Source organism: Mytilus galloprovincialis, chromosome 10, assembly GCF_965363235.1.
Source record: "Mytilus galloprovincialis chromosome 10, xbMytGall1.hap1.1, whole genome shotgun sequence".
Lineage (NCBI taxonomy): Eukaryota > Metazoa > Mollusca > Bivalvia > Mytilida > Mytilidae > Mytilus > Mytilus galloprovincialis.
The window spans coordinates 9,122,338-9,132,247 of record NC_134847.1 but is presented as its reverse complement, the minus strand read 5'-3'; the positions used below and the strand labels follow the sequence as shown (position 1 = coordinate 9,132,247).

The 9,910-nt window shown below is 32.5% G+C and overlaps 1 long non-coding RNA gene across 1 annotated transcript; it reads left to right on the top strand.

Moving 5' to 3' along the window:
• The first annotated feature begins 5,371 nt into the window (after window positions 1–5,371).
• Window positions 5,372–6,402, top strand: LOC143048957 (uncharacterized). Its single transcript, XR_012969961.1, has 2 exons — window positions 5,372–5,502; window positions 5,867–6,402. It is a non-coding gene; the product is annotated as an uncharacterized LOC143048957 (long non-coding RNA).
• The last annotated feature ends 3,508 nt before the right edge of the window (window positions 6,403–9,910 follow it).

The window sequence follows — 9,910 nt, the reverse complement described above, 5'->3', positions numbered from 1 at the left end:
GTAAAAACATTTCATAGTCTGTGCAGTTTTCAGTAAAACTAAAAGGCGTCGCTCAAGTATGTAGTATTTATGCTTATACGCATAGGCATAGCAATTTTTGTAATAAAAGAAGAAACAAACAATTTTAGATATCATCTAAAGGACACAAAATAGTACTTTGGTTCTAAAAAATAAATTGACATTAGTAAATATTTCAGAATTGTAATATAACGTGAATAATACCATGTTTTAGTGAAAATTATTGGAATAAAGTCTGTTAATGGGTTGGACAATTGAAATTGTGTCAGTTAAGAGTTATTTAGCCACGACAATAGTTTTGCTACCTTTCCCGTTGAAAAAGTTAAAAATGAGATCTTCTTGAGTAAAAAAAATGACAATACGGTGCAACAGTATCCTTCTAGTAAAAGCATTTTTATTTTGACTGTCTTTGCATTTTATTGAAGGGTGTGTCACTTCAATATTATAAGTTACATGGTTCGATACTGACCCCTTACGGATCCATAGAGGGTTAGTAAAATCCATAGGGGGTGAGGCCGGAGGCATAAGTGCAGAGGAGAACTGCATGTAAACTTCTAGATTTAATATTGCTGTTCGAACAGGGTCAATATGGAGAAAAAAACCAGGGCCAATACAGAAAAAAGCATGAAACAAACTTTATTGGCCCTGTATTGATTACGTTTTTTTTAAAACAGGGCCAATACAGAAAAAAGCGGAAAAAAGCCGTATTGGCCCTGTGTTGATAACGGTTTTTAATTTTCTTTTATTAACCAACATAGTACATTAATGCCAAAAATGACTGTTTATTATAAACCCTAACTGGGCTTAAAACAGAGAAACTGGGCATTAATACAGGGCCATTTAAGAAAAACAGGGCCATTACAGAAAAACTGGGCAATTACAGAAAAAAGAGGGCCATTACAGAAAAACAGGGCCATTACAGAAAAAAGAGGGCCATTACAGAAAAACAGGACCATTACAGAAAAACAAATTTATCAAATATAATAACTTTAACATGGCCGCCGATTTTCAAATATAGGGATCACTGTTTATCCTGTTTTTCAACACATAACTTCTGTCAACATAATATCTTGGATATTTGGTATATTATAAGCTTTATGATGATGAAGTACAAGCATTTTTTTTCCAAACTAAACTGTCATTAAAAGAGTAGAGTACATCATTCAAGTTGGCAGCAACACATACACTTTTTTTCAGTTGGTTAATAAATGTATTAAGAAATTGGTGTTTTTATAATGGCCCTGTTATATGTCCTAGGTCCGTAATAATGGCCTCAGCGTTACCTCGGGCCATAACAGACTTCCTAGACCATTATTACAGACCTTGGACATATAACAGGGCCATTATAAAACACCATTTCATTAATACTATAACAATCATTTAATAAAAGTGTTATGAACTGGCTGTTTCTGTATTAGCACTGGTGCTAATAAAGAAACAGCCAGTTAATAACACTATATTATTCTTAAACAATTATATTTTTTTCTCTCTTTTTTTTAGCAATGCATCACTCTCTACTGTACTTATCTATTATTCTATATTCTGCGTCTCCATCCAGATTCTCGTGTATACCATGAGGGTCCGGATTGGGGGTGTTGTTTATTTCTGTATTCTTTAAATTGTTATGTCACTTTTCTCTACATTTTATTTATCTTACTCATTTTTCTTTCTCTATTCTTTATATTTTAGCATCCCAATATATTTTACTTACTGATGTTTAGTTACATTACGACGTTTATCTCTGATTTATAAAATGCACTGGTTACCAATGTAGATGACAAATTGGTGTCATTCATGACAATTAAACAGAATCCACATGATATATGCGACCATTTTTAGATGAAATCAATATTACTTTCATATTACACTTTTTGAAACCATTTTTATCAATTTTCAATTTCCATTGTCTAATTTGTTCATTGTTCATGTGTTGTTTCCGTATATTTTATGTTTCATTGCTCATGTTTGGTTTCCGTATATTTTAGCCGCTCGTCTTGAGCCTACCAATTTGTTCCGATAACACCCCATATTGCAATAAAATTATACTTGTATTACCATTCGTAACTTTTAACAGACCGGGTTTTATACATCCGACCCATTAACAGACCAAGTTTTAAAAAAATATTGATTTATGTCACCAAAATACAGATTTTCGTGTAGATTTTTCACACAATGATATCAATATGGTTAACAAACATAATGCCGGTCTTTTTTCGATGTTCAAAATATTGTATGCAAGTAAACTCAACCAACGTGTAATTTTGTGTACATTTTGTGTGTGTAAAATGTGTATAAATTTATTGATGAGTAACCCGCCTTTTCATTTTATAGATCGTGCAACCGAACTAGAAAAGTAATAATTACACCACTGGGTTCAGTACATTGAATTGTTTTGTTAGACATGAATTACTTTTATGATAAACATATAGTTAAAAAGTTATACAATGAAACATGCTGAACTTTCAATGATTTTCTCGATAACACCTGATTAACAGACTTTAGCCAACCCGGTTAACAGACCAACCGCCGATATAGCCGCATACTCAATATAGATTAACCGACCAATCTCTCGGTTAGCCGAGGGTCGGTCGTGTATTAAAGTAAGGGCCAATACTGGTGACGACTAAGTTTTGCATATTTTGAATGTGTTTTAATTTTACGATTGTATTATTATTTATGTAAGCAAAATGGGATGTTTGGTCCAGTCCTTACACATTTGTGCCAGTACAAGTTCATGCTATCTGAAACATACAAATATATGTTGTTCTATGTTAGTATCAAATCGTTCGCATGGTGCCTACAGATAATGATGTTCCGTGTGGTCGTTTGTACTGTATAATATTTATAACTCGTTTTATGTATTATTAATGCATTTGTCACAATTAATCATAGTGTTTAATATTAACATTATATATGTATGAACTGTCAAAAATAAGTATGGGAACATGTCGCTACGTATATGTTGTGTCCCTTTACATGAAAACATTAGCAAACAAAAAAAGTATATTATATTTCAGGGATTTACAACATCATCCCCAGGTTTAAAAAATCATACAAGTATAAAGGAGATTAATCTAGTAAAAACATGACTTAAAAATAGCATAGTTTATGAAAAATCCCTGAAGGGAAGGTATGCAAAATTGAAAAAAAATATTAGTTGATTGACAATACCACAACTTTCCATCAAAGACAAAATGACATAGAGTTCAATTAAAAATGGCTGCTAAAACGCATTCGTGTTACTTTATATTGTGATTTCTTTCAAACTAGTCCTTAAAAAAATTGTTTAAATGATAAATGATAATTCCAAATCTGACGGTATCAAATTTAGCTTACCCAGCATGACGGGCCCATCACTTTGGTTCTGTTGTTCCTTCGTCTGCCTATTGTTGTCCATCGTTAGTGAATTCTTCTATAACATTAGATTACCTTGGCACAAAAACGTAGGTGTCAATCTTTAGTTTTTGGCTAATATATCAAAATATTTAACAGTTTAAAGAAATAAGGGAAACATTGGTCAATAAACTTTGTTTAATACGAACATGCTGTTTTGGGCTTGCTGAAGTCCGTTTACGGGTTGGCATTTTCTTGCTGTGTTGTGGACATATTGGTAGCCTTCGGCTGCTTTTTACTAATCGGTCGGGTTTTTGTCTCTTTGACATATTCTTCATTTTCATTCTCAATTTTAGATAGATTTTAAAAAGATTTGTCGATCTCTTTTAAATTTTTTTTTTTTAAAATGTTTTGGCAGTTATTGGATATTGTTTTTAAAAATCTAGGGACTAGGTTTAAAGTGTAAATCACTAAAAAAAATACTCAACATGGCAAGATCTATCTACCCTAAAACAAATTGAATATCTAGAGACCCTATGTAGATGTTCGTGCTTAAAAAGTAAGTTTTTCAATGATTTATAGTATTATCTTTAAAATGTTATGAGCTAGGTTAAAAATGTAAATTGGAATAATGATTTGCACGAGATGTATGTACCTATAAAAAGAAAACTCCCAATTACTGGTTTTGAGGTAATTGCTCTTGAAATGTATATTTGTACTGCTCATCGTGTATTGGCAGTTATCTTGAATATAATAAAAGTAAGGGGAAGTTACAAATTAAAAAAATGATCAGCACAACAAGATGTATCTACTCTATTTATTTTAGTTTTAGTCTTTAGTTTTGTATGTTGTATGTTGTGTCTTGTGAATTATTATTTCTCTATTTGTCTTTGTCTTTTTTATCCTAATTCTTGATCATATAGTTTAAATCCCGTTAAGTATCTTTCGTTCCTCTTCTTGTCAATCTATTTGGGAGTTTTTGCGACTGAAATATCAGAGTGTTTCTATTTTCGTAGCTTTTGACTTAAGCGGTAAAGCTAGGTTAAAAATGAATTTTACAAAAATGTTCTACATTGCAAGATCTATCTACACTGAAAATTTATGAAAATCAAATGACTTTCATTAGGATTGTTTTGTCTGAGATGTCAATTTTTAATATAATTTTTGCAGTTTGTGTTGTTTTTCTTGTCTTTCTGAAACTTGATAGAATTATTCAGTGATTCTTTCTGTAATTGTTTTTATATCCTATTACAAATTATTCACGCGATTTCCATCTTTAAACATAGATGATTTAGATTTTTTTCATCACTTTTATGTTTTACTTGCCCATCAAACAAGTATATTACAGCTTTACTTCACCGATGTTGACTGTCACTTATGGCAATCAGAACCAGTGGTTCATGCTGTTTGTCATTTTCGTGTGTCAGTGGTTTTGCGATAACGAATATTACATCCAAGCTTCTTTGTTCTACAATCTGAGCAGGATCACCCTTACCAGATCACCGTAGCCTGAATTTCTTTGTTTTGAATGCTTTTCTTTGTTTTTTTGGCGGGAATTCCTAATCCACAATAAAACTTTTTTTTACAGAAAAGACTAACTATCTCAAGACCATTTGCCAATCAACCCAAGACTAAAACCCAAATACCAGGGCGATTGAATACATACCCATTCGGACTTGGAGTGTCACTGTAAGATCACCATCTGGCCTCCGGTCAACGGAATAATTTACACTGTCACACTGCGTCCTCATGAGATAACTTTTATGTAATTTACCTTAATATGCTTTTCAGTATGGACAAATGGATATTTTTAGAAATTTGGATTTTTTCTCACTGGTTTTCCCAACATTTGGATCAATTGGAAACAGAACACTCACAACAGGTATCGGAACCAATAATAAACACTTTTAAAATGTCATTTAAAGGACTAAGAACAGAAAAAAAATAAACTTCAACTTCAATTTAATAAATCAATATGTTAACAGGAAATCCAACTTTTTGTTAATATTTAATTCTCTTTCAGTAAGAAAACTTACATTGGTTATAAAAATAGAAAATGATAAGACTGTAGATATAAATAGGATGATTAAGGACGTTTCACAAGCTACTCGGACTGCAAAGTGTGGCCAGGTTCGATAAATATAAGTAACGGTGAGTTCATAAGAGTTTTTATAATGTTGTTTCTAATTGCTGATCCTCGTATTAATATTAACTTATTTTTACTTTCTCGAGAAAAAAAAAGGCCTTAACTGTTTGAATTATCAACGTTGACTTAATTGTCAGATTTGTCCATTTTTGTACGCGTCTTTGTTAAACTAATTTTAATGTTGAATAAACACAACAAACTAGTTAGTAAATGATGACGGATTAAATTATAACGACGGACCACGAAAGACACGATCTGGCTACAGTAGATTTCATATACCGTATATTAGATCAGATGATTAGGTTAGCTAATAAAATCTCGATTATCTTTTTTTTTGTGTACTCTGTGACTTTTTTTATATCTTTTCAGATCTCTTGAAATTACTTGACTAACAACACTTTTACCAAAACGATGAGTGGTGCAGTAGCAATAGCCGCTGGAACTGAGGTAGCAAAAATAGGAACTGCCTATACCGCCATTGGATATTTTTTTGGAGGTTTCGTAACTGGTGTTACGGTTGGCATTGCACTTGGAGTGGCACTTGCACATCGGGTAGTCCGACAAACATTAAAGGAGATAAGGGATGACATACGGGAGACCCTCCAGCCACAGACCCACCAGCCACGCCCAGCATAACTATTCAAGACACTATGTGAATGTTATGTAGTACTTTGTAACGCTATACATGTGTTCAGTTTTATCAATTTAATTTAAATAGTTATAATGAACAGGTTATCTGATTCTAGTTACGCTTATTAAACTTTTGTTAACTGAATCTTTTTTTAATATATGTTTACCATTTCAATAATACTTTCATTAAGATAACTGACTGAATGTGCATGTAATTCATATTTTATGTTGTTATGTGTAAGGGTTAGTTTAAACAAAAAAGTATCTACTTATAATAGGTTTGTCATTACACAACACACATCTCAAGACATTCAAAATGCAATCTAAAGCAATATACAAAAAATATATATTCAAAGGACAGGTAAAAAAGTATATTTGTGGCGTATTTCTGAAAAAATTATAATAGAACATTTCCTTGACATTTATTTGGTATATATGAAAAAAAACTTATTAATTCATTGACAGTTTTATAATAATATAGCCAGTGTACTTTTTAACCTTTCAAATCAAATTTAAGACACAGTAACATATTGATTATTCTGGTTTTGAATGCGTATATAGACAGATACATGAAATTTTCAAGAACATGGTGTTATCGCTGGGTGATCAGTCGTTAGAACAATATGTCTGTCAACTGCATGAAAAAGCTTATATATTGAAACAGCATGACCACGAGTTAGAAAAGAAATGTATAAACAGATTGCTGGAACAATTGTCTTTTTTGTGAACCTGTCGATTCACAATATGCCTTATGCAAAAATGTAGGAAGCCTGTGCTATAAATATAGATATCATGGAGACTCTATAGATGCTTTTTAAACGTGCACCGCAGAAATTAAAAAAAAATGAGTTATGATTCCAACCACAGCAAGGTTATTTGAGATTTTAAGAATCAGGTTGCCATTCTCACTGACTTAGTTCTGGGTAAGCACGGAGACGTTCAGAATGAGCCACACCGATCTGATATTCATGAAATAAAGGACAAAATAGAACAGTTGAGTGTTTTAATAATTGATATGAATAAAAGCAACAATAGTTTATCAATGTTCAACATGTTCAATAGTCATAAATCTTTAAGCGAAAAAAAATCCGGGTTTCAAACTAAATAGAATGAATCACATTAACATTAAGAGGACAGCAACGGAACAACAGAAAAACTGAACTCCAAAAGAAAAAATACATATAACATAACGGTAGATAACAGCAGTCATATTCCTTACTTGATACAGGATAAGAATAGTGAGTTCAACCTGGTTTTATAGCTAGTCAAACCTCCCGCTCATCCACACGAATGACAGACAGGGCGATACCAAGCAAAGAAAAACAAATCTGAAAGTAGAAAAACAAATTATTCAAATACGTCTCATTTTGACATGTTCAAAGATCTTGTAACTTTAACGGTTTTTGGTCTACTTAAATCTTCCAAACAATGCCAACTTTGTTATCAGAATTGCATCATTCCCCATTATGTACAAAACTGGAGAGTTATGCACAGGGACACAGTACCAGCCTGGTGGTTGGCCACAATATTCCGGGTTAACTCAGTATACTAGTATTAGTGCCGATTTTGATGAAAATGCAACAAAGGATAAATTGCTGCACATTACTGTTTTATTCGGCGAACGTAGAATTAGTTGTTACAGAGAGCTCTGTCAATGTCATTTCTAAATCTTTTTATGATTCGATATCTGATCGTCATAAACTTAATGTTGGACAATTAAGCGAAAAGGATATTCGATTAGCAAACAACAATAAAACCTGCATTACCGGAATCCAAACTTCAAGCCACAATAATTCATCCGAAAAATGAAATTATCAAATCATATATGATTACAAAATAATATCATCCTTTGATTCTCGTCACTGAATTAGTACAAGGAAATATAACTGTTTTAGATTTTAGTGGTTTTAGTTGTAGTCATTAAATTGTTTCTGTTAAAACAGTTACATTTTTTAAGAGGGTAGACCTTGAGCCACTTATAAAATATTTGACCTAAGAGAAGTTGTCATATAACGTTGCAGTAGGATATGCAAGACATTTTCCATTTGCCAATTGTCAATTTTTACTTGTTATTCCTGTTAATCGTAAAGTTCCGATAAAATTATTGAATGCCATCAATATGAAAATAACGATTCCAAAATGCAAACATATTTTAGAATTTTTAACAATTTCGAATGCATGAGTACGCCTATGTTTGAATGCAAGTGCATTTGTGGTTTAAGAAGAAAACAGAATACTTTAAATATGTGATCCCAAACTTAATACAGGAAGTGATGTAATCTTTTGCTGAAGTAGTACCAAATTATAAAACGTCGACATATTTGTCTTCTAGATTTTTCAGATGGGCATATCCGCCGAATCGTAACGATTTACCGCTTTCAACACATGTTTTGCAATGTTCACCTTTTAAGGGAAAAACGATGGCGGTATAGAAAGCACTAAACACATATAAGCAATTGAATGAGAAGATGTTGTGTGGTTTAACATTTAGAACTTTTCTGTGCTTTTTAGAAAACGTACTGATAATCTCTGAAACCTTCGAAAAGCATTTAGACCATATCAAAGGAAATCGATTTCGATACACAGGACTACAACTAGGACAAAAAAGATACCATTTTGCAAGCGTGACATGAGATTTATAAACATGGAATAAGACCCCCAAAAGATCGAGTGAAGGCTATTGTCGATATACTGGCAACCCATAATAACAAAACAGCTTAGGCACACAGTTGGATTATTTTACTGGTTCAAAAAGTTTATACCAAATGTCAGTAGAATAATCAGTCCAGTGGCCAAAATCCGGGAGAAAATGCAAGAGTTCAATGGAAAATTGTACAATATACAGCATTTTTTAAATCTTAAAAATCATATTGGTAAAACTGACAAGCTCCGCTTGAATCATTTCGAATTATCGTTTATATGGATGTTGATACTTCATCAAAAGCAGTGGGTACATGCTTTATCAAATGTACCCTATTAAAAGAAAAATCAAATTTCATATTTTATCAAATCTTTATCACGGTGCCAGAAGTCGTATGAACCTACGCATTTAGAGTTGTTGGGAATGGTAACTAGCATACATCCTGTGGGGACTATTTATACATAATATATCGTGGAGTGCGACCATCAAGCTCTCTCACCATTGTTCGTGTAGCAATTCAAAGTAGCTATTTATAAGTATTGGCTTGCCATTCTCCAGCAATTTACATTTAAAATTACATATCAGCCTGCTGAACAATTGCAAATAAACGATGAACTCTCAAGATGTGAAAATCCCTAAAATATTCCAATCGAAAGCCAAGCAGAGGACAATCTGTTGTCCGTCTTGATAATATCACATGCACGTTGTCGTAAAGGGTATAGCCATGGCAGCCAACATACATTTTGATTCATATATTGTAAACTGACGAGCCTAACCCACGAAATGATCAATAAGATGCAAATTCGAACGAGTCGGACTCTTATGTACACAATCGCCTAAAAATTAAAAAAAATATTACACATTATCAGAACATGCAGAACATTGAACAACTTGTTGATAATTTGAGGGATTTTGCAGTTGGAGTAAATACCTCCAACATCAAAAAAGTTACAACGGAAATATTGTAATCTAACAATAAATATTGCATATTAAGAAGATGATGCGTCCCGTCAAACTTTGAACGACAAAATTATTTTATTTCTACCTGTGCGACGTCAAACGTGCGATTTTATTTCCAAGTTAATATTAATCTAACCTTGTGTCTGTCAGGGTACGGATTTGGTTCCAGTACCCTAATATTT